General features: G+C 32.2%; 1 protein-coding gene across 2 annotated transcripts in view; it reads right to left on the bottom strand.

Moving 5' to 3' along the window:
- LOC129253206 (uncharacterized) overlaps positions 1-22460 on the bottom strand; it is a 90691-nt gene extending 68231 nt beyond the window's left edge. Inside the window, exon 1 of one of the 2 annotated variants that reach the window (XM_054891489.1) lies at positions 22248-22460. The gene's annotated coding sequence lies outside the window, so the exon portion shown is untranslated. The remainder of the gene's footprint in view (positions 1-22247) is intronic. The other variant, XM_054891487.1, reaches the window with a different exon arrangement.
- Positions 22461-24330: the final 1870 nt, after the last annotated feature.

The following is a 24330-nucleotide window of genomic DNA, read 5'->3' as shown; positions in this document are numbered from 1 at the left end:
TTATAGCTTTTCTATATTAGTAAAACAAAGTGCAAGTTTCAAGTAGCTCAAAATGTTTCTTAATTTTTGCCACGAAGTGAATAAAAAAATACATTGAATTTAATACTTAGGATAAAATATATTCCACATTTAGTGTATAGTTCAGTTTATTTCTAACTTTAAAATGAGGGTTTTTTATTTTTTCTGCTTAATTAATACATCAAAGCCACTTGTGAAGTCATGAGCAATTTAAGCACCGTCTTCTTAGAGACCACCCCAATCCTTTAGATATTCTAGAGAATGTATGAGTACAAAGCTATATTCTCTACATTAACGTGTTTCCTCCCGCCTTAATAATACTAAGACTCTAATAAAACAATGGTATGTGGCTGTTGAGTCCTAATTAGCAGCCACGTTGAGATTTCTTGCGGAACGAGGATTCCAACCATCCATCGGAAAGGCACCTTATAAGAAAACGGTACCTTAAATTTAAAAAAAAAAAGTTAAATATCTTCGAACAAACATAGTGGCTAAAGTAGTTTAAGCTTCAAAGGACGCAATATGAAGGTCAGCAATCTAATTTCCATTTGAACAACAAACTTTTAATCGCTCGAGTGGTTGACTGTATCGACGGAACGCACATCAAATTATTAAAACATCGCGACAACGAGCCTTTGTATTTGAACTGGAAAGGTTGTTTTAGGGGCTATGTTATCTCTGTTATCGAGTTATGAAATCGGTGATTTCTGGTTACTAGGAGATTCCGGCTGTTCCGGCTCACGTGTTATACTGATCCAACTGCTGGAATATCGTAACATAAATTTAACTTGCAATACCAAAAACTCGTAACATCCTTAAAAAAGTAATCGAAGGGCTCAAAAGTAGTTTCAAATGTTTGCAAACTGTTTTGCCATATACCCCGCAGAAAGTTGTTAAATTTTTTAACGCATGCTGTACTTTTCCCAAAATATCTTAATTTATTGAATAATGATGGTCGCATTTTCCGTAGAAGTAATCGATAATGACCAATTACAAATAATTTCCCTATTTTAAACTGAACAAAAGAATTTCATTTTGGATTTCTGACCAAATCGCTGCGATTTGATGTTCGAAAACGAAAACGGAACAGTGAAATGCATCACATGTCAGGACGTTTTCGGTGGCAGTTTCATGCGAAAATGAATTGTAGCACATGCCCGATATTTACTTTGTATAGCCTTAATTTATTAGTTTGCAACTGGTACAGTTCCAGTCACTTTTGAACTAGTTTGACTGCTTTCATCAAATATCAATTCATTAACTAGAATATTTGCTGAGTAGCTAGGCTTTTCCCCATAGTTAATACACATACATGCATGTGTATATTGATGTGTGTATATCTTTTCACACAATTATAGTTAATGTAGTGAAAGTAATTGGCTTCAGAACCATACAGCATTTAAAAAGTTAATCAATTTCCCGATTCATGAGAACATTGCAGTTCCAAATGCCGCAATTAATTAGTAATTAATTACGTAATTTTTGAGATGAAAAGGCACGAGATGAAATGCAAATAAAATAGTGAATGTCCATTTGCAATACAAATATAGGTTGGTTGAAAAGTATTCAAAGCTATACTCAACTATTATTAGCCAGGAGAGGAGTCAAAATGTTGTATATATATTTTTTTTTTTCATTGATTTCTTAAATTAATTTTGTTCAATTTATGCTTTGTTTACAAGATCGTGCGATAGATTTTTTTAAATATTTGTGAGCAACAGACATTCATTTAAAAAAATGTTGAAAGTTTTACAAGTATCTACCTTTGGATTTCAAAAATGCTTCGATGGGATTTAAAGTAAAGCTAACCGGAACTGTGCACATATTGCGCAACGCAATAAATTTGAATTAAGATTTAAGCTAGGGCATATTATTTTTTATTGATAATGATAATTTACTTACAATTTTATATTTTACAAAACTCCTTTTCTTGTACGCTCCAAATGATTCTCTCTTTGCTGGCAGTGGCAGAAACGACAGATTAACAAAAAGTTATACTAGGGAAATATTTTAAAGAATGTGATACTCGTTACTACAGGCTTTGAAGATCAGCCAGGTAGTAGACGTCCGAAAACTCATGAAAAAAACCATCGGAAATCATTAAGCGAGTGCTTGATATTGCTGGTGAAGATCCAAGTCTGACTAAGTGTGAATTTGCTGTTACCACAGGCACTTATGAAAAAACTCGGAAAATTAATGCTGTGTTCGTTAAAAATCAGCAAATAGCTTTGAAACAGTAGGCCTTTTCTATTCGCCATTTACCTGCTCGCTATCTCTAATCTTGATTGACTTCACGAAAAATTTGCATGCAAAAGCAACATCAAAGTTATCGAGTAAGATTCGCCGCTAGTGATTATTATTATAGCTCATTAGACTGGGATGACTCTCTTTCCGCGTTGTTCATATGTTCATTTGTACCAGTTGCTTCGTCTATTCGCCACTCTTGGCGAAAGAAGAGGCCTATTATTTAGCAAAGCTTGCGGAAAATCACTGCAGAGATTGTATTAGAATAGGTGTATTAAAGTTGAGGGAGATAAAAACTTGATTGATTTAAAAAATGATAATTTCATATAAAATCTTACATTATTTAATTTTTGCATTTTTACTTTTCAACCAGCCTGTGTACCGGCATGTGCTTATGTGTAATAGCAACAAAAACGGGCTTCTGGCGCAAACACCAGACATCGCAATAACTTGCAAATTTCGGTTTTTCCTAAGTAACCAGTTAATGTGGATTCAAATACGCGTCACTTGGTGAACGCTGCAGCGGAGAAATATTTATAAATATTAACATACTTGGTGGTGACAAATGAGAGCAAACAAAGCAGTGCAATGTGCACTGGTATGCATTGATAACCGCCTTTTAAATTGGGGTGTGTGTAATTGTTATACAAATTCTCTTACATACATATACACGCGTTGCATCGGGTGTTTTTTAAGAGCTTGATAACATAAAATACCAATACAAAACAGAAAAATTGTTGGAATGAGTTTTCTTTTATTATAATCTGGTAGACTAATTCATGGTATTTATTTTTTGAATATGATATCTGGCATATGTTGCCGCGACTGCGAGTTACATGATCCATTCTATCAGCCCAATATTCTATTACTTTGCCCATGGGTTGTTAAGCGCTCTTTATGGCAAGTTGTGCCGTCTTGTATGGAACTAAATGTCGTCAATTCTAAAACGAAACTTCATTCAGCATGACTCGATAGCGCTTGCAATTCACTGAAACGGTCCTCTCGAAATAAATTAATTTTGGATTCGACAATGCTCTATGAGCTTCGCGAATAAATTTATTATGTATTATGTTTTTTTTATTCGAAGCAAATTCCGGTCGCTGTAGCCGAATGGGTTGGTGCGTGACTACCCTTCGAATTAAGAGAGAATGTGGGTTCGAATCTCGGTGAAACACAAAAATTAAGAAAAACATTTTTCTATATTAATAGCGGTCACCCCTCGGCAGACAATGTCAAGCCTCCGAGGGTATTCCTGCCATAAAAAATCTCTTCATAAAAAAATATCTGCTGTTCGAAGTCGGCTTGAAACTGTAGGTCCCTCCATTTGTAGAACAACATAAAGACGTACACCACAATTGGGAGGAGGAGCTCGGCCAAATATCCAAAAAGGGTGTACGCGCCAATTATTACAATATATATATATATATATATAAATTCTAATTTATTAGCGTTAATCTGCGCGTCTTGATGGCTAGGCAAACGTTACTGAACAGAAGTGTCAGCCCAGTTTGCCATTCTCAGCTGACAAACCATAGCTATCGATATCGATAGTTCTCATGCAGCTAAAGCAACACCCGATACTATTCTTGTATATAAATGCATGTCTATTTATTTTCAAGGTGGTTGCAGATAAGAAATAAATAGCAAGTGCTCTAAGCAAAGGTAAGGCAAAGGCGCGCCCCCAAAATACAACATTTTTTATGAGTGTAGGTGGAATTATTTAGTAGACCTTTGGAATTAATTTTGATGTAACGTTATTTCTATTGTTTTATTAATATTTCTAATAAAATAATGAAATCTGGTTAAAAAAATAAAATTAAGAAAACATACATATAAAGATTATTTTCAAACACGACGCTTGATGTTGTTTTAAAATAAAACATATAAAAATTTAGATTCGTTCTGGTTTCACTATTTTTATTAAAAATATGGCTATAAAAATTGAACGTCCAGTCTTTGGTCTGCCAGACTCTAATCTTTGAATTTTCGACTCATTCGGACAATTATTTCTACCAAAAAATCTTGAATTATGCCATATGTTGTTCATAAAGATCGACCATTTTTATGAGTTTGAGTAATTTTAAGGCCCTCGCCTCATTTGAAAACTGAAAACGGAAAAGAGAAAATATTTTTTATTTTTGCTTTCAGTATTTTATTTTCTTATTTATTTAAAAAAAAATTGTTGTGGCCAGATTCGTTCAAAAAGTTATCAGCCTTCAAAAAATGGTCTTCGCATGGAAAATGGACACAGATATAGCCGGTTTTACTGAACCGATTTTGGGGAAATAAAATTTAAATGACGTAGAATTGATGTCGTTCTCGTGTGAACCACGATAATTGGGAAAACAATTTTTAGTATTTTTTCAGATCTTTAGAGGCCAAAAAAAGGGTCAAAAACGGTTTTTCATCTGTAAACATGAGCCATCTTTTCAATTTTTTTTTTAAGAACGTAGTTCACACGATAACGACATTCACACTGAACAACAACCTTTTCAGACACCTGTGAGTCCCGGAATCCGTGTCGCCAGCGTCATACCTTTTTTTTGGAAGACTGCTTTTTGAAGACTGAAAAAGTTTTTAACAAACCTCGTATGGTCCAAAGAAAATTTTTATTTTTTAACACTACATCAGAAAAAGAAATACTTAAAATAAAAATAAAAACTCTTTTTTCTTTTCCGTTTTACACTGTTTTAAAGAAATACCCAAAACACACCATTTCTCATGAGGCGAGGGCCTTAACGCGTTGTTCTACCGTGTAAAATTGTACTTCTGTCTGTTTGACAAATGTCAAAGAAAACTTTAAGAAAGTGTACATTCAGTACAAACATTTAGGTGTCACTTTTCTTACTTTCGCATTTTATTGACAGCACCAATTTACAACAAAAAGAGCTGAAGAACCAGACCTTCCTATTCCTATGTCAATCGGTCGCTGAGACCGAAAATCCTCATAAGAAAAACAGCGACAAATTCCTAAATTAAGTTGAACTTTTTTTTTAATTTTTTATATTTTATACAAAGTCTGAAAAATTGATTTATACGGTTTTGGTTAAAGCACGAACTATATAAAAAAAGAATAACTAAGAAATGGTAACCTGAAATATATTATAAATTAAAACGAACAAAAACTCGTATGTACCTAGTGCTGCTGGCCAGTGTAAGTCGAAATGTTTGATTTTTTGCAAAAATATTACCATTTTTTTAAACTTTATTAATATATAGAAAAATTAATGAAAAATAAAGCGTGAGTGGAAAATACCAAATACAATAACCTTTGTATCTAATATATCACTTATTTTGATCGGTTAACGAATTCTCCAGATATTACAAGTTTTTCTGGTTCCTCTTTATTGCTTTAATCCATAACCTACATATCTCTAAAAATACATGACACAAAACAAAAGTGATATGGATATGCGGTTTTGCAATCGATTTTACATAGGAACTGCATGATTTTGTTCTTGTGTAAAAAAATTATTAAGTGTTCCCAAACCGGTGTGAACAGGCTGCTGTTGCACCAATTATTTATTTAGCATTAGCATTTTAGCAAGTTATAGAAGTTGCCCCAGTTACATATGTGTTTCCCTAATTTAGTGAACGACACTCATTTGAGTATTGATAAGTAAAATACTTACATATATACCTCAAAGTATTCATAATCTTTACAACAAACTTTTAAATGCTAAGCAAAAAGATCTTAAGGGATAAGTGATAAGTTTAGCAAATAAACAAATTTTATTAACATTTCGTTGTTCCACCAAATTTTACTTTTTTTTATCACCTCTTACTTTGCTAACTTAAGCATTATTTTTGCTAAAAATAATGTTAACTATCAAAGATAAGTAACATTTATGTAGCCTATTTTACTGCTTTACTGCGTGCTTCCCTAAAATTTTGATACAAAAAAATGCTTCGACTTGAACTGCTAAATTGATTAAAGAAGCAAAACCCGGTTTGCGGTTATTGGTAAATTTGTTCTCACTATAGTGTAATAATTAATTAAAAATCGGTAATTTGTTGTTGGAATATTAAAATTTCATATTTTCAGCCGCGTTCGTGAAATTCTCGTGTTTTTTCTCATTATTGCTGAGAATGCAAAAAACCAAACAAAACAATCCATATGCTTCATACTCACATACATAAATATCTTAAATACCTATAACGATAATCTATTAAAATTTGAGATAATTGCTTTTAGTCTCAGATAACGAGGAAATATTTTACAGGTACATGAATACATCGTATTAATCGGTTTCAGCAATTTTCAATAAAATAAGTGCTAGCCACTGCAGGTGCGTTAAGTAGAAGATAATTCATTTTTATATTCAGAGGTTACCACAAGGATGTAGAAAGTTTGAAAGGGAAAAAGAAAGTTTTAAGTTTTGGAAAAATTAAAGTACCTCGCGAATGAGTGAAGAAATATGTAGAGTATCTTTCGCAAATTGGCAAATAGAACCATATGACTTTTCAAGCATATTGATCAACAGTGAACTTCAGCCCAAACAAAATCAAAAAATTTCAAATGAAAATGCTTATAAAAATGCACATGGAGTAGCTAAGCCTTCGCTTTCTCTTTCGTTTTAGCCAGGCAGACTACTGAAAAATTTCTCTACTTGCTCTAACTACTAAATTAAATTATCGAAAATATTTGTCAAGTACTAATTTTTGAACTTTTCCATTACACTCTAATTTTATCGTGTTCGTTTCTAAAACTGTCACACTTAATGACAGCAAATAAGGCAAAATTATCTCCCATGGAAAGCTTTGTTAGAAGAGTTGGTTACCCTGAAAATCAGCTGACTACTTACGTTAATACTAATAAATGTGTGTGCCAGACAAAGATACATCCATACACAAAGCATTTTGTGCTCTTTTCTGAGTAGACAAACAACATGCCAAGGGCGACTTTTTTTCGTAGAAACGGAAACACTGTTAGATTATAAAACAGAGTAGCTAAGGAGTACATGTTGAGATGTGAGAACTGCCTTATTATCCTTCAGGCATGCCATATATTTATTATAATTTCTAATAGTGTAATTAATTTTGAGCCACCTTGTATGTTAAACCCACCACTTTAAATTTTCAAAGTCCGAGAGAGAGACTGCGCAAACGTCTGATACTGACGACTAAGATATATTGAAAACTACTAATGGACTTTTCTCAAAACTCGTAAGTAAAAGGGGAATTTACATCGAGTACTAAAGTATTGAAGGTCCCTCAATATTTGTCCGACATTTGGAGTCTAACAATGTCAGTATATGTAGGTACATAAATGATAACCAAGTTTGAAAAATATTAAATAGATGTGTCCAAATTTGGTCAATATTTTGAAAAATTTATAAAATCTGAGCCTCTAACAGAACCTTAAACCCATCCAGACTAAAATAAAAATGTATGTACTTACATATATCGTAAGCGATCTAAGGTCGCTTATGTAGCTTATGTAAATTAAAATTTATGATATTCCATTACTCATATACGAGTACATTTAATATATTCATAATTTCAATATTTCCCTTTTTTTAATTTCACTGTTCATCTTTCAAATCACACAAGCAAAATCACACAATGCTGCTGTCGACACTTCGCAGGCAAAGGTGATGAAATGAATAATGACGTACGCTAAGGCATTTGCCTGGGCTAGCGAGCGGTTGCACAATGTTCAATAGCAAAAATTAATTAAGATATTTTGCTATTTTTTGTGTGTTGTTAAATTTCTATACTAATGAATTGTATTTTAAATGCTGTGTTACTTGACCATATCATACAATGCCGTAGCTGTGAGTATTAATTATTAGAGTTTTACTTGTATTAAAAAATGCCCATTGCATTGTTTCTACTATGAAGTACTATCTAGTAATGTTTAACACATACATACATACACCTATATCTATGTACATAAAAACGTGCATCTAATCTTCACATACATACATATTTATATACATATAAGTTGACATGAATGTTGAGTCACGAACATTTTCGGCATTAAACGTCTAAAAATTAATTTTGCGAGCGAGCATTCTGTTGTTTGCGCGGCGATAAGATTGCATGCTAACAGTTATGTAGGCGTAGTAAAAGTGAAAGAAATATACAAATATATAAGTTCATACTTATTTGTATATTTCTTATTATTTATTGTTTATATTTCGTGCCTTATCTATGGGCGATGAAACCAATTTTTATACTACAGTCATAAAATCAATAACGATGTACAATTTTTGAGAGTACTTGCGGATGAAGATTAGAAACAACGAAAAATCTCTGGTAGTGCTTCAAATAAAATTGCAATAGTATAAAGATTCAAATATATGTGTTTGTGTACGTATATGTATGTATGTACATATATTCGTATACCGGGGAGTACATATACAAGTAAATATATTTTTGCAAATGAAATACAATAAAAGAAATAAATTTCTTGTGATAAAAATTTTCATATTATTAATGGATAATATGAATTTATTTTCTTGATAAAACAAGTATTTATAAATTGTAATCGTGGAAAACAACTTCGTTCAAGTAATGGCATCGGCGAGCTTTGTAGTGGTGCACCTTTCCATCCCAATTTTTTAAAGCTTTGTTGAAGTGTTCTGACTCTACTTCACGAATAACTCGAACAGATTCAATGAAAACACCTATCGAGAAAATGAAAGATACTGACAATTGCGAACAATTCAGACAAAGGGGTTAAAAATCTACGAAAAATTACAAAGTAAATTTGTCAAACAACTTAAGGGGGCAGCCTGCTTTAGAGGCTTCAAAAAATCGATTTTTTTTTTTTGCATAAATGTCTTCCCAAACTATCCAAAAATGTGTCCTCAAAATTTTAGAAGCAAATTCAAAATATTTTAGGAGTTACAGAAGAAATTGTGAGCAAGCGTCGAGCAGGTATACGAGCGGCCGGATCGCTCGAAGTGCGATTTCTCGGTTTTTTATTTTTACGATTTTTCCTAATTGGCGGGAAAGATAGGGATCATAAGGGAAAAAGTTAAACATTCTATCGAACCGAGATAGCATTAATTGTATTCGGAATTAAATTCTCTTCTAGTTGAACCTAAAAAACCTTAAGAAAGTTATGATTAACCCCCTTTTTACCCAATCTAAAGTGAATTTGTTTTTCCAAAAAAATTTTTTTTTTTTAATTAGCGAAAAATTGTTGAATTTCTCAGTTTTTGTTTAATTTTTTTGGTTTAACTAGAAGCTATACTATACTAAAATAAAATTTTTTTGGGTTTTTGGTTTCTGATGAAAAGTGCGACCTGCATCTTTCCCGCCGCACGACACATGTACACTCGAGGTGCCTCGGTAAAATGCTTGTACCAGGCATAATATATAAAAATTTATATATTTTAGTGAAAAAGTTTGACAAGACTGCTGAGATATATAACAATAAAACCTGAAAGTTTCGTTTCAATCGAATATTTCTTTCCTTCTTAAAAAAATCCACGAAAAATCGTTTTTTTGAATCCTCTAAAGCAGGCTCCTTAAAAGCCTACTCTTCAAATTCCAATCTAATTTCAGAAATAAATATTCATGCGAAACCACAGTAGACTATCTAATACGAGTAAACGAGTGGAAAAGTATTGAAAGGCAAACGAAAATAGAAAGACAAATATTGTTAGACGAACTAAGAATATTTGGAATAAGAAATAATGAATTAAATTGCTTCAACTCCTATATAAGCGAAGCGACTCAAATTACCGAAGTAAATGGATGCGTCTTTGATTTCGGAGAAGTAGAAATATGAGTGCCACAAGGGTCCATCCTAGGTGTTCTATTATGTATTGTATTATTTACAAAAACTGCATTGAAAACGTTTTAAAGCAAACGTAATAAACTAAAATTAAACGAACAGCAAACAAAAATGGTGGAAATAAATATGAAAGCCAAATTAAATTCAAAATAAGTTATGTTCTTATTGAATAGATCGATCGAATAAAATATTTAGATGTGATAATAGAAAAAATTATGAAATTTTATGAGCACTTGGAATATACGTCAGCGTCAAAATAAAGTGTACACCACATATTGTTAAGATTTGATTATTTACTTATTTATTTTCAAATTTCTATTATTTTTTCTAACTATAGTTCAACTACAACAAAAGCCATATACACTAAAGTTTCGAATTTTGTAAACTTGTAAAAATTCGTCAAATTTTCATCATAATTTCAGACTATTTACTTAGAATTTGTAGAAAATGTTCGGTTATCTAGTATTATAGATCATTCAATTTTGGTATTTATAATAAAGTGCAAGTTTTAAGTACATTCAAAATTGCACTGATTTTTGACAATTTTTTTAGGAAGCGGTCTTGTCTCTATTCGACACAATTTTCTTATATGGAAAAAACATCCTATACCGTCAGCAGAAAAAATTGTCAAAAATCAACGCAATTTTTGAACTAATTGAATTTTGTATTTCAGTATACCAAAATTGTATTTTAGTATACCAAAATTCAATAATCTACAAAACTGTGTACCTGCAATTTTCCTATAAATTCTTAGTAAAAATTGTGAAATTTTGCTGAACATTTGCAGCATTTTTATAAATTTTGTGTTAACTTCGAAACCTTAGTTTATATGGATTTTATTTTAGTACGAACCATATTTTTATAATCAAATAATTGAAACTATAAATTAAGAAAACAAATAGTCAAAACTTAACAATATTTGGTGTACACTTTATTTTAACGCTGACGGTGTGTGCAAAAGAGTTGGAAACAAGATTGGCCTCCTCAAAAGAATACCAAGTAAAATCAACACAAAAACTGCAATAAATATTTGAATATTTAATAAAAATTAAAATTAAAATTCGCAATTTCTTTACTTTTTTATATAAATAACAATAATAATATGTTATTATTATATATTTATATATATTTGTATACTGTTCAACCATCCTGAATACCTTCTGTAACCAAACACAACTAAATAGATTAGAAAATATGCCAAATAAAACAATGAGATGCGTTTCAACGCACCTGTAAGGATAGTGCATAAAATGCTGAAATGATTATAAAAACGCAAAGATTTAAATATAATACTTTAACCACCAACTTATGTAACGGATAAAGTTGAATATGAATTTACTATATACGAATTTACTCAGAAGACAGACAGAAAAAATACTATATTAAATAAGTGTGAATTATACTGTCCAATCTATATATGTAAGTCAAAAACAGTTTCAACACGATTCCGAACGGTGGTTTTTATTTATTCGGAGCTTTTCCATGGCAGAAATACACTCGGAGGTTTGCCATTGCCTGCCGCTATTAGAAACAACTTTTTCTTCATTTTGATGTTTCACCGTTCTCTCTTCCTTTCGAATGATAGTAACGCATCAACCCATTCGGGTACGGCGGCCACGGTATTCTGCAGTATACATACATTTTTTTTAATTCATTACATTTCTGCAACCAATCCTAAGAACAAAGTTTGAATATTTTCCAATAAACCCAATTCAGATGTAAGACTTAGGTGTATAAAAATGTATAAAAAAGTGGCTATAAAAAATCGAGTTAACTTTTGCAAAATCCAGCTGGGGATTTACTCTTGGTACGTACATTCAGAAAATGCCTTCGTAACCCGGTTCATCTTTGTTTGCCTTGAAAGAATCGCAGTATGATATCGAGCTTAGGACACAAAAAATGGGGTGCAAATTTATACATATTTATTCAATATCATTATTCTCAATCGTTCAGTAAATCATACAAAATAGAACATTTTATATGAACTTTCTTTCGATAGCCAACGGCTTGAAATGGTCTCGCTCGATTCCGGCCGAGTTGATCATACAGTCCCAATCACTTTGCACAACAAGTTATTTTTAACTATTTTATTAAATTTAGGTAAAGTTACATTTTGTATAAATAAATTTTTCGCTTGATTAAGTTAGATCGTAGGCCACAATTCATGTTCTCGGTTTGAAGTTGATGAAATTCTTGAGCCCGGGATATATTCCAGATTTGAAAATGTGACTACTTTTCTCCCAACTCCTTTAATAATTTTACTCAGCTCACATTAGGCACACAGTTCGCCGACAAAGTTTTTACTTTATGTTGGTAATCCCCATCAAATGGATTTTTGACTCACTCAAATTTGAGTTACTTCCTGGATTTCGCTAAACTTTTGAACATCTGAACAACAACTATTTGAACAACATTTTAAATTTCTCAAAGAGTTGGGTATGAATCTACGCACAGTGTAGTTTTCTCGATAATATTTACATTTATGAGTTATATGTAAATTACATGTAAGGCGCTTGGATTTTGACCTCGAGGTGCCTTCATCAAACATTTGGCGAACGACCTAAAATTCTGAGTATGTTGCTGCTAATGTAAATAAACGAAATGAAGTATAAATATTCTCACACGCACACATTAACACAAATTGTTTTGCTATAAGACATACATACGTCAATAAAATATGTTTAGACAGTGTACGAGTGTAAATATTTTGTTTCTAAATAGGGCACCACCCCTTAAGTTGCTCGAAATGGAAAGCGTGAATTATCTATTTACTATTTTGTTTACTACAAATACACTTTTCTCTTGGCACTTTCGATGCAGTTTTGGGATTCTTTTTTATTGGCTAGCAAAGTAATTTTCCAAAACAAAAAACAAATAAATAAAATTAACAAAAAAAAAAAAATACAAATGGCATATGTCGAAATGCATAGAATAAAATAATTAATTCAAGGTTGCTAATTTAAATTTGCGCTGATACATACATATGTATGCATGTACATACAAAACGGGTGTTCTTTGAGATCTACAAAACTCACGACAGCAAAATTGGTCAAGCCAGTTGCCCAATCAAGCACACTTTTTGGGCATTTCAATTGTGAATACGTCACCAAACAAAAATTTACACTCGAAGAACGATCTGCAACGTGGTTAATTATTTTCAAATCTATTTTTTATGATGGCGGTATTTTATCAATCATTATTAGGCAAGTTATAACAGATTTTAGCCAGATTGAGCGATGTGCGTTAAAGCTTTTAAAAACATTACTTTTTTGGTACAAATTTCTAGCGACGTACTGATCTCAAGTCATGGGATTTGACTCCTTTGGAGTACATCAAGAGCATACGTTAGGTCACTGATCATTGATTAACGCTCTGAGAGCCAACTACAAGCGCATTAATAGTAAGATCAAGCACTATCTCGTCTATCGGCAGATGTCTTACAAAATTATGCCATTCAGGTAGTCCTTCTTTCCATCTATTATATGCTACTATTACCTAGTAAAGGTAAGCAATTGGTTATCCATTCGATTTTTTGTATTTTGTTTAGAAGAGTTATATCTTTCCAAAATGAACAACCGTTACAGCCTAACTAAGGTTTGTTGGAGAGCAAAGGAAAACATTTGACTGAAAATCGATAAACGATTTACACAATTTCAAGTCCATTCACATGATAATAGAGAATTCAAGTACAGTATCTGTTCAACAAATTATGAACATTTAGTAAATATTTCAAACTCTATCTTTGAGCAACGACAAAAACGAAAATTGAATTTTATTTGTTCTTTATTTAGTCATTCAACGATTAAAAACATTAAATCCATCGGATATAAACTACCCATTTGGTAAACGGGAGTTCATTTCCCTAAGTTCGACTTCGTTTTCCAACACATGCTTTATACACTCTTACTGTCCCATAATTTCTTCATTGGTGTATCTTCGAATCATTGATCGAATTTAAGTACAAAATTAGCTCGTTAAGTGAAATAAGACTTCTGAATGACAAAGTGCACCATCTTACATGAAGATACGCTCGTCTGAGGTATGATCCATAAATTTTATATACAAGTAAATGCGGTACCAGAAAAGTATTAAGCGCTGAAATTTATTGGTCCGAGCGCATTGTTGGTAATGACTTAGGCTCCTTGCATGAAATAAATTGTTTCTTCTCTCTCTTCCATGTGTACCTACTTGTAATCCCGCATTTTGTCAGCAAACGTATGAAATTTTTCATTGTCGATACAAGTGCCCAAAATAATATCATTCAAAAATATGAATTTGCTCGAATGGACTGAGACGTAGTCTTTAGGCAGTTGAGTCTACAATAACGTCTTCGTTATATCAAGACATACTTACAGCGTTTTCTTTTCTGTTTCATTACATGTCGACATTGCGAAAATATTGCCATACGCAGTGGAAAATTTTACGTATTTCATATGAGAAGAGAATAAGAAAAATTCTACGCTTGCACAAGTTATAAATTTAATATAATCAAATATGATATATGTATGCATGTACATATATTGAATATAATGAAATGGAATGATTCTACTCACTTTGTTTTGTTTTTTGTAGCAATGAAAATTTTTGAACAACAATTTTGACGAACTTGTGCATAGATATAAACAAAAACCAGCTGAACAGAGCTCACGCTCACTTTTTTTAGACGGTAGAAAATTACTGTCTGGGTCAGAAAATTACTGTTAATGGCAAATTTTATAACAAACTCTTAGCGTTCATATTTTGTTGATCAGATACTGTACGAGAGAGTAATATGCCTCAATGTTGTAGATGTATAATTTACATGTATGCAATTAGTCGTCTGTCGGCATAAATAGCGGCAACCACAAAAACCACAATGGCGCACGTTGAATGATGAACGACACGCGAACACATTGTAATAGGTAATTATCAAATGGAGGCAATTCGAAATTGAAAATCTATTAGCAGTGATAATTGCAAAGTGGTTACTTTTTTCTGATACATATTAATGTACGTTTATACAAACATATAAAGTATATATTTGTGAGCAAATTTTTTAAGTAGTTATAAACAGTTTTATTATAAATAATTAATAAAAATTGTTGCTTTTGAAAGATTTATTTAAAACAAATATACAATCCTTTTCGTATAAACATACGGCAGGTACAAGAGCACAGAGAATTTTAGTGCACTAGTTATGAACCAGAAGTCTATAAAAAGTGACGAAAATATCAACCTTTTAACCAATTTTAAGTAAACCTCGCAACCAATGATTACAAATCCGAAGTAAGAGTTTCAAAACTCAAAACACTGGATCCCAAATGGCGAAACTTTTGAAGAAACAATTAATCGATTTTAATTCATATTACCCGACAAGCTTATTAGTGCGAGCATTTTCTTGGTTTTTATAAATTTCTTTACACTTGAAAAATGTGTTACAAAACTAAAGAGAGTTTAAAAAAATATATTATTTATCCCTGCACTTTGCTGATCACTATGTTCCGTAATTCTACAACAAACCGGTTAGCAATTGTAAAGCTCTGTTAACACTGTCCGAAAAAAGGGGACACTACATGTTGCACATCTCGGTTAATTGAACTTCGTAGCGAGCGTCTATGGCTGGTTCATCTTATAGAAACAGCGCAGTTGAGCTGCTTTACTTCAAATATTTATACATTTAATTGAGGAAGAAACTTCATGCGAAAAAACTGTGCATTACCATTATTCTTCCGATGCTAAAGACCAATTAGGAAATGCATTAAACTATTTCAAGCTTTCCGGCATAGAGAACGAAATATAAAATATTCCCAAAAAATATTAAAAAAGTGTAAAAAATTTAAAAAGTGAAAATATAAAAAGTAAAAAAAGATATATAGAATTTTTTTTATTTATAAACACTTAAAAATAATTTAAAAAAATTAGGTAAAAATAAAATAACTCTTTAATATAATTTATGAAAATATATGAAAAAATTAACTAAAAATGTTTTAACTTAACTTAAAGAAAAAATTAAAAAGAGGTTTAAAATTAAAAAATAACAATTAAAAAAACCAAATAATACTTAATAACAAAGGAACCTGAGGGCAGGTTTTTAATTGCATACCGCGGAAAAATTAACAACGCTTAAAAAAATTTTGGGTCTGAATCTAAATTTGCATGAATTCCTTGTAATCCAAATATATATATGTATAATAAATAATATATAATATATATAGGCGGCCGCCGTAGCCGAATGGGTTGGTGCGTGATTACCATTCGGAATTCACAGTTCGAATCTCGGTGAAAGCAAAATTAATAAAAACATTTTTCTTATAGCGGTCGCCCCTCGACACGCAATGGCAAGCCTCCGAGTGTATTTCTGCCATGAAAAAGCTCCTCATAAAAATATCTGCCGTTCGGAGTCGGCTTGAAACTGTAGGTCCCTCCATTTGTGGAACAACATCAAGACGCACACCACAAATAGGAGGAGGAGCTCGGCCAAACACCTAACAGGAGTGTACGCGCCAATTATTTTTTTAAATATATAGTATTTGCATATACTTATAATTGTTACTTACACCCCTTTTGGGTGTTTGGCGAGCTCCTCCTCCTCCTATTTGTGGCGTACGTCTTGAGTTTGTTCATTAGAAGGACGAATAGAGAGGTCTACAGTTTTAAGCCGACTCCGAACGACAGATGATTTTTTTATTATACTTTTTGATGGCAATGTAATATAATGTATACTCTAAGAAATAAAATTGACGAAAATCGACGCTCTGTGAAAAGTGCTCATCGCGTGCTCAGGCCAACTTATGGTGTACATAACCGTTCAGCGATGAGGCGCATTTTCGGCTTAATGGTTACGTCAATAAGCAAAATTGCCGTATTTGGGCTAAAGAACAACCCGAAGCCATTCAAGAACAGCCATTGCATCCATTGAAAACAACAATTTGGTGCGGCCAATGATTGTGAGAGTGGAGGATATTCCATTTAGATATTTCCAAATATGTTTTGGCGAAGTCTCCCACATATTGCCGAACATGCAACACGTGCCACCACATTCGACAACTTGCAGTGGTACTTTTGCCAAAATATAGAAGGGAAGTAAAATTCGCAAAAAGACAAAATGATATTTTTACACAATGGCCGAGTAGATATGTGCGTGAGTGTTATTCGATGGGTCGGTGTTCAAATCCCATTTTAGATGTGAAACATGGTATTAAAACAAAGGTATTCGTTTTTCGCGCAGCGGCCGCAGCTCAGCAGTGAATGCTAACTATTCAAGTGTATTCCTGTCATGAAAAGACTATCTGCACTCCTGTAAGTTCCTCCATATTTTCTCCATACGATAAATAATGGCATGCATTTGTTATTATTTACATTCAAATGCGTAAAACCGTCAAGGAAAAAAATTATAAAAAATCCACTGCATTTTTTAGCTTCCTCAAACTTGCACTTAATTGCACTAAAATTTAATAAGCTATACAGCAGCATACCAAAAACACTTCCGAAATTCTAATTAAAAACCATGGAATTGTAATGAAAAGTTTGTGGTATTTTATAGTTTTTGTATAAAGTTTCAAACTTTTATAAAAATAAAAAAAATCTTGAATAAAAAAGTCAATAGTTGGTGTGATGTCAATATATACATGCATTTATACATAAACATGTATGTGCATATGTATATCGAGTGAAATGTGTTGTGCGTCGAATACGTGAGACCTCATTTCCATTGCATTGTTTTCAAATTTGCCAAAAGGCATCTTTGCGAAATATACGAAAAAACAGATGTGAAAAATTAATTGAATTTTGTTCAAATTCATTAATATGCTTAGTGAAGAACAACCTATGAGGAAAGCTTTTAATCAATAATTCAGTTTTGTTTTTGAAAAGTACAACACGTGAAATTTAATTGTTTTTATTATTCATCAGAAAGTTAAGATTAGGAAAAGTTTGCTTATTTGATCTACACGTTTATTTCCATTTGAAATAATAGCACTCTTAACTTGCTTAAAATAAAATAATATATTTTCCCAAATCAAAATCTATTGCTTCAAAATTTCTCATATTGACATAAGACTTTTTTCCAAGTTTTGCAATCATAATTGGCGCTCACACCTTTTCTTGGGTGTTTGATATTTGTGGTGTGCGTCTATGTTATGTTGCCACACAAATGGGTCGAGTGAAAATACTTATTTTATTTGTCGACATAGTCTCCTTTTAGGCCTATCGACTTTTTGGCACGCTATTCCAGTTTGTTGGTCGCTTTGGAATAACAGGATTTATTCAAGTCTGAGAAATACATAGTCATATGCACCTCTTAATCTTAACTTCGTGAAGAATAATACAAAATAATTAAATTTTTTTTTGCTGCATTTTTTTAAGAATATAAGAGAATTTTCATTAAGGCGGTCTAGAGTTTTCAAAAAATCGATTTTTGTTTTTTTGATATCGAAAGGATAGGATTTAGAATATACCGTAAAATTTTTGGAAGGATATTCCCAGTATATTCAATTCTACAGCCGTTTTAGCAGCTAGAGCCAGATTCGTCATGCGGCCACTGTCAAAACTTTAAACTCAATTATTTCAAAACTACTTGTTTCGGCCTATTCAACCAAATCGTCTGAAATTGTAATATGTTGTTCATAACATCAGCTATCACCCGTACTAGAATCATATTATTATTTCAATTATTTTGTATTTTTTTCATTAAGAAACTAAAAAAAAAACCGATTTCTAGACTGCCAAATTCAAAACCGCGCCATTTTGTCGTTTTTTTTTTATTCTAGTACGGGACATAGCTACAGTCATATTGATTAATAAATTTTTTGGTTTTCGTGTTTCAGATAAATAGAAGAGCCAAAATGGACAACACCGTCCGGATCCAATTTTTTGGGAGGGTCAACTTCAGCGCCATTTTTAAAATTATTAAAATTAAAAAAAAAAAATTCCATTGTTGTATGTAAAAGAAGGTAAATAAAAAACCTATAAAATTTAAATATCGTTTTTCATTTTTTTATTGTAAAAAAATTCCGGAAAATACCCTAAATTTTCGAACTCTAGACCACCGTAACCTTAAGTGTTTTTGTCATGGATTGTTCTTCACTCAGCAAATGAGTAGGTTTGCACAAAATTCAATTAAATTTTAACATTTGTTTTTTCGCATATTTCGCAAAACTTAGGTAAATTCAAAAACAATATAATGGAAATGAGGTCCACCGTTTGAAATTGCGAAAACAATAGTGGCCCAAGGGATCCATGGAGCCACGCTTGGAGAATAGGGAGCTTTTGAAACGAATTGTAACCCTATTACCATTAATTTTGCAACCGCAACTGCTGAGGCATTAGCTGGCACGTTGTTTTTATGGAAAATAATATAACTCGACTTCCTCGATTCGAACGGCAAACACAAAGAAAAAGAACGATCTGGCTAAAACTTGGGGTGTTCTTCCAGGAAACGCCACTAACGAAGCATAACCTCAATACGCGCCAGTAGTACCACCTCACTGACTTTGCACGGAGCATTCAAGCGACCCTTGTACCATACATACATATGTTGCTATTTTGCTATCAAAATATGTTAGACAATTTATCATTTTCTTTAATAATTGCTTTGAATTATTGTTATATATTACGAATTATCTATTTTTTTATCCTAGTTTTTAAGGTATGTACTTGCCAATGGACAAACGTTCCAGTAAGGCATAATCTTTCATTAAAATAAACGTAAATTTATAAACATACGGCTTTCACGTTAAAAATACCCTCCCGAAAATCATCTAATTAGACCTATGCATTTCCTACTTTTCAACATAGAATTTTTAATGGAAGAAATGCGTACTCTGGACTGTTTCTGACTTTAAAGCGAATATCTGAAGATGCAATATAAAAGCATACATATATACATTCATATATTTAGCCATATGCATCTGATAGTAATTTCAAGCAGCTACATGACGTCAATGTTGAAATGCTATTGCAAATTGCCGCTGTCATAGAGACAAAAAAAAAAAACAAGAAAACGAAATGAAATAAAGGAAAAGTCTTTTAGCCCAATAGTCGTACCGCGTGGTGGTCCAAAGCATCAGAACAACAGCACGTACTTGCATAAATGTACACGCATAAATAACTACATACATTCGTACTCACACATATCTACATACATACATATATGTATATTTTTTATAGCAAAAGTGGTTCAAAACAACTGAACACGTTTACGAAGGTTATAAAACCTGCATGCATTGTGCGTACGTATGTATGTATATAAATATACACTTCGACTACTACCTCCACTACCCCGACACACTCACACACATTAAATGCGGATGAGTAGCTTCACGTGCTCTCTGGCTGGGTTCCATGTCGGTCCGGAGATAAGAAAATATCGAGAAAAAAGCAAAGCGAAACCTAAACTAAAATGTGAAAATCGTGCTATTTCGTAGCGAGATCCAAAAAGAAATGTGATTTTTCGATTGTTTTCACATTTTTTTTTTTTATTTCATCAAACACAGATTTCATGCGGATGAGTCGGACAATTGGCCGCCGTTGATGTTGCTTGGCTTGGCATTTTCGAAAACTGTTATTGGCGGCAATTGTAGTAGAAGAAACAAAAAAAAAAAACAACACACTAACCCGCATCCCACTTCTAACTGGTTTGTTTACTTGTCGTTTCAGAGTTTCCTATGCCAAGTTATAGGCAAGGTCGACGCAAATTTTTATAGCACCTACCTATATATACATATGTAGATGTGTGCATGTATGCACATGTATTAGCAGTTAGCGTTTTTAACGGTTCGCTAATTTTCGTAACTTGCTTGAAGGTTATTTTTATTATTCAATTATGTGCTTGGAAAACATTAACGTCGCTTTGATAAATAGTGATTCGGGAGCTCAAAGAACTTCTTGATCTCGTTACTGAAAAAGCGTTTTTTTATGTACCCTCAATTAAACTTTGCAAAACTTAAAGACAGGTACGGGATAACTCCACATGAACAATTCCAAGTTAAGTGGTCCAAAACTTTTCTGGAAATTGGTTTATTTGTAGGCTTGAGTATGATGTAAACTGAACAAATTGTGAAAACAATTTTCTAACTTTGAGATTTTTGAGAAATTTTGATAAAATTAACGTGAAGTATCGTTGGTTCTTTTTAATACCTTCATCATTTTAGTTTTTAATTTTTTGAGGTAAAATACTCCAACAAAAAACATTTTTTTTTTTTTTTGGAAATAATTTTATTTTATTATTTTTTTCGTTATAATTTGGAGGTAAACATTTTTTTGTCGTTTTGGAAAAACACACTCCACCTCAGATTTTGTATAATTTTTCTCTGTAACATTTTAGGAAAAAATACAATTTTTAAAAACAATCTTTTTATCGGCAAAATTTTGTTTTTAATGATTTTTTGATTTTTTGTTTTTTGTGGAATTGTTGAAGAATAGTAATAGAAGAGTTTCATAGAGGAATTTCTATAAATTTTCGAGTTATATTCAAATATGTATGTACAACAAATCTTTGAAAAAATACCGCGTATTTGCTTACTTATCCACGTAAGGACGATTCGATTGATTTGCAAACGTAGAGCCTGTGTCAGAAGAAAATAACCGGGTTTTCCCCTGTAACTTCAAGATATATTTCGTTCTGCTTTTTGCTGCGTAATAGTCCTACTCAAGGGATACGTACTATACGGTTACGTATGCTAGCTCTTCGCTAAAACGGTATTTTGTACTGATGTTTCAGCAAAACTTTATCCTAAAAAATAAAAAAAAAACTGTATAAAAATGTTAAGCAGAGACATTTCACTTTAAGGAACTTTATTCCAAAATTTTCAACAGTGAATAAATTTCGAAATTATAAATTTTTTTTTAAATATTTTCAGTTTATTTATTATTACAACCAAGCCTACGAAAAAAAATTTGATTTAAATAATTTCATATATGTATAAATAGAATGGATGAGAAGCTCATTAACCATAGCGATTGGAGGTGAGGTCAAGTAAAAAGTTTTGAAAGTTTTATCCTACATGTCTTCGGTAAGCCATATCTCCTATACCTAGCATTCTTTGAGCAAATGGCATGTTTTTCAATCACTTTCCTCTCAGCAGGATGATTTGCATTAGGATAATGCCAATCAAAGTATAGATTGGTTTTTTCCAAAAGTTATTTATTTTTTAATCAACACATATATGTATGTATATTTGTTTTTTTTTTTTTTTTCAGAGTAATCTGCCATCCAGATATAATACACTTATTGTAGCGCAATACTTCACGTACATACCTTTTTGTATGGTATTGATCTGGTTCAGCTCTGCGGCATATGTCCCCGTAATCTTGGATGATATCCATCTTTTCTCAGAAATTTTAATTTTTTGGAGCAGCAAAAAATCGCAGGGGCCAATTCGATGAATACTTTAGCTAAAGATTTGATTATGGAATTTTTTTGGCCCTCAAATGCATATTCTTTAAACCATGTTTTTTCGATAGTAAAAAATAGCGAAGATTTCCGAAGCGATGTCTAATCCCTATATCGATCAAAAACATTATAAAAATGCAAATGGAGATATCTGTGCAACATATAATTCGAATAGAAAATTTAAATACTTTAATGAAATGATATGAAGGTGAACCAGAACAAAACGAGATAGGGACTGTAATCAAACAAAGAGTCGATGAACCCTCATTTCGGTACACAAACTTGGGCTTCACTTATTGGTACCCAACACTAACAATAATATTAGTCTTAAAATGCAACGGAGAATCTCGCTTGTCAACAAGCACTACGTGCTAAATAGGCAACTGAAAAGTAAAATCCCTTCTAAACGATTTAAAATCACACTTCATAAGATCCCCCCAAACACAACCGATTGTATTATATGATGAGCAAGGTTGGTAGTATTCGATAGAAAGAGTCTGCTAAAGGTTTACCTATGTCCATTTTTGCTTCGTCAGCGATGAATGTCGAAGATGATGGAACAAGAGGCTGTATGAAGTTTGTTGGAACATATGCATAATACCACAATCCAAACCCCATCGTCGTACGAATGTATAAGTACATGGAAGTATATAGACTATATAGCCTTTAAAGCAGTTGGTGTGGAAGGTGTTGTAGGATTAGAAGGTATCCTCTGTGTTGGAAAGACCAATTGAAGGAAGACTTGTTTTCACTTGGTGTTTCTAATTGGTAACATTCAAGTTAGGTTAGGCATGAAGTCATCAAGATGAAGAAAAAGAGCAAGTGTTATAAATTTAAATAAAAGACACACAAGTAATGGGTTATTCAATAGGTGCGCTTCAAATTTTTTCCGATAGGGAGGGCGAACGACGCAATATTTTTTATTTTTCGCTTGTCATTTGTAAACTTCATTAGTATACATTTCATTATGGAACGCTACACACTTGAGCAACGATTGCAAATCGTGCAAATTTTTTATGAAAATAATCGTTCTGTTGCTGCTACTTTAAGAGCATTACGGCCATTTTTTACGGTCCATTTAACAAGCCGTCCCGTTTTGGGGTTATGTGAAGTCATTGGTCTACAGTAACAAGCCGGCGACGATTTGAAGCTCAGAGCCAATATTGAACGCGAAATTGCTGGAATTTCGGCCGATTTATGCAAAAGAGTGGTCGGAAATTGAGTTCAACGATTGCGATTCAACGTGCACGCGGTGGTCATGCAAAAGAAATCGAATTTCATACTTAAATGTATATGTTCAAACTCGATAATAAAAAAAAAATTAGTTAAAAAAGTCAAACCGTTTGTGTTTTATTCAAAAAAGTTCAAAAGTTGAAGCGCTCTTACTGAAAAGCCTAGATTTGCAACATGATACTTTTTTTCGGTAGATAGTTCCATGGCATTAAGGATGGAAAATAATTTCCGGACTATTTGTATAAAGAGAACATCTGAAGTTTTTCATCCTAAACCATCAATTTCGACTATTACATTATGCTTTAAAGCCCGTATGTGAAGAATGGTGTATGCCAATTGGTCCTACTAAAAAGTTCAAGGACTTGCACTTGGAATCCAATATACAGTTCTGTTTACATGGCTAAGTCACTTTATTTTTTTTTTACTATTTTTTCATGCTAAATTTTAAAAATAATATTTTATAAATATATATATGGGTAATTTTATACCAAAAACCTTAAAAATTACAGTTCCAAACTTTGTAGAAATTTAACAAATTAAAAAATGCTCACCAAAATCTTCAACTTTTTAATCAGGATCTTTAGACCTTTTTAAGTGACTCGTTTGTAGCTCATTTAATTTTAGTATAATAAAGTTTGAATTTTTTTAATCCTTAGGAAACTACCGGGCTGTTCAATTTTAGCATAATGAAATACAATTCTGAAGTCACTCAAAT

The sequence above is a fragment of the Anastrepha obliqua genome, chromosome 1 (genome assembly GCF_027943255.1).
Source record: "Anastrepha obliqua isolate idAnaObli1 chromosome 1, idAnaObli1_1.0, whole genome shotgun sequence".
Taxonomy (NCBI): domain Eukaryota; kingdom Metazoa; phylum Arthropoda; class Insecta; order Diptera; family Tephritidae; genus Anastrepha; species Anastrepha obliqua.
The sequence above is the reverse complement of the archived record's forward strand: the minus strand, read 5'-3'. Positions and strand labels throughout refer to the sequence as shown.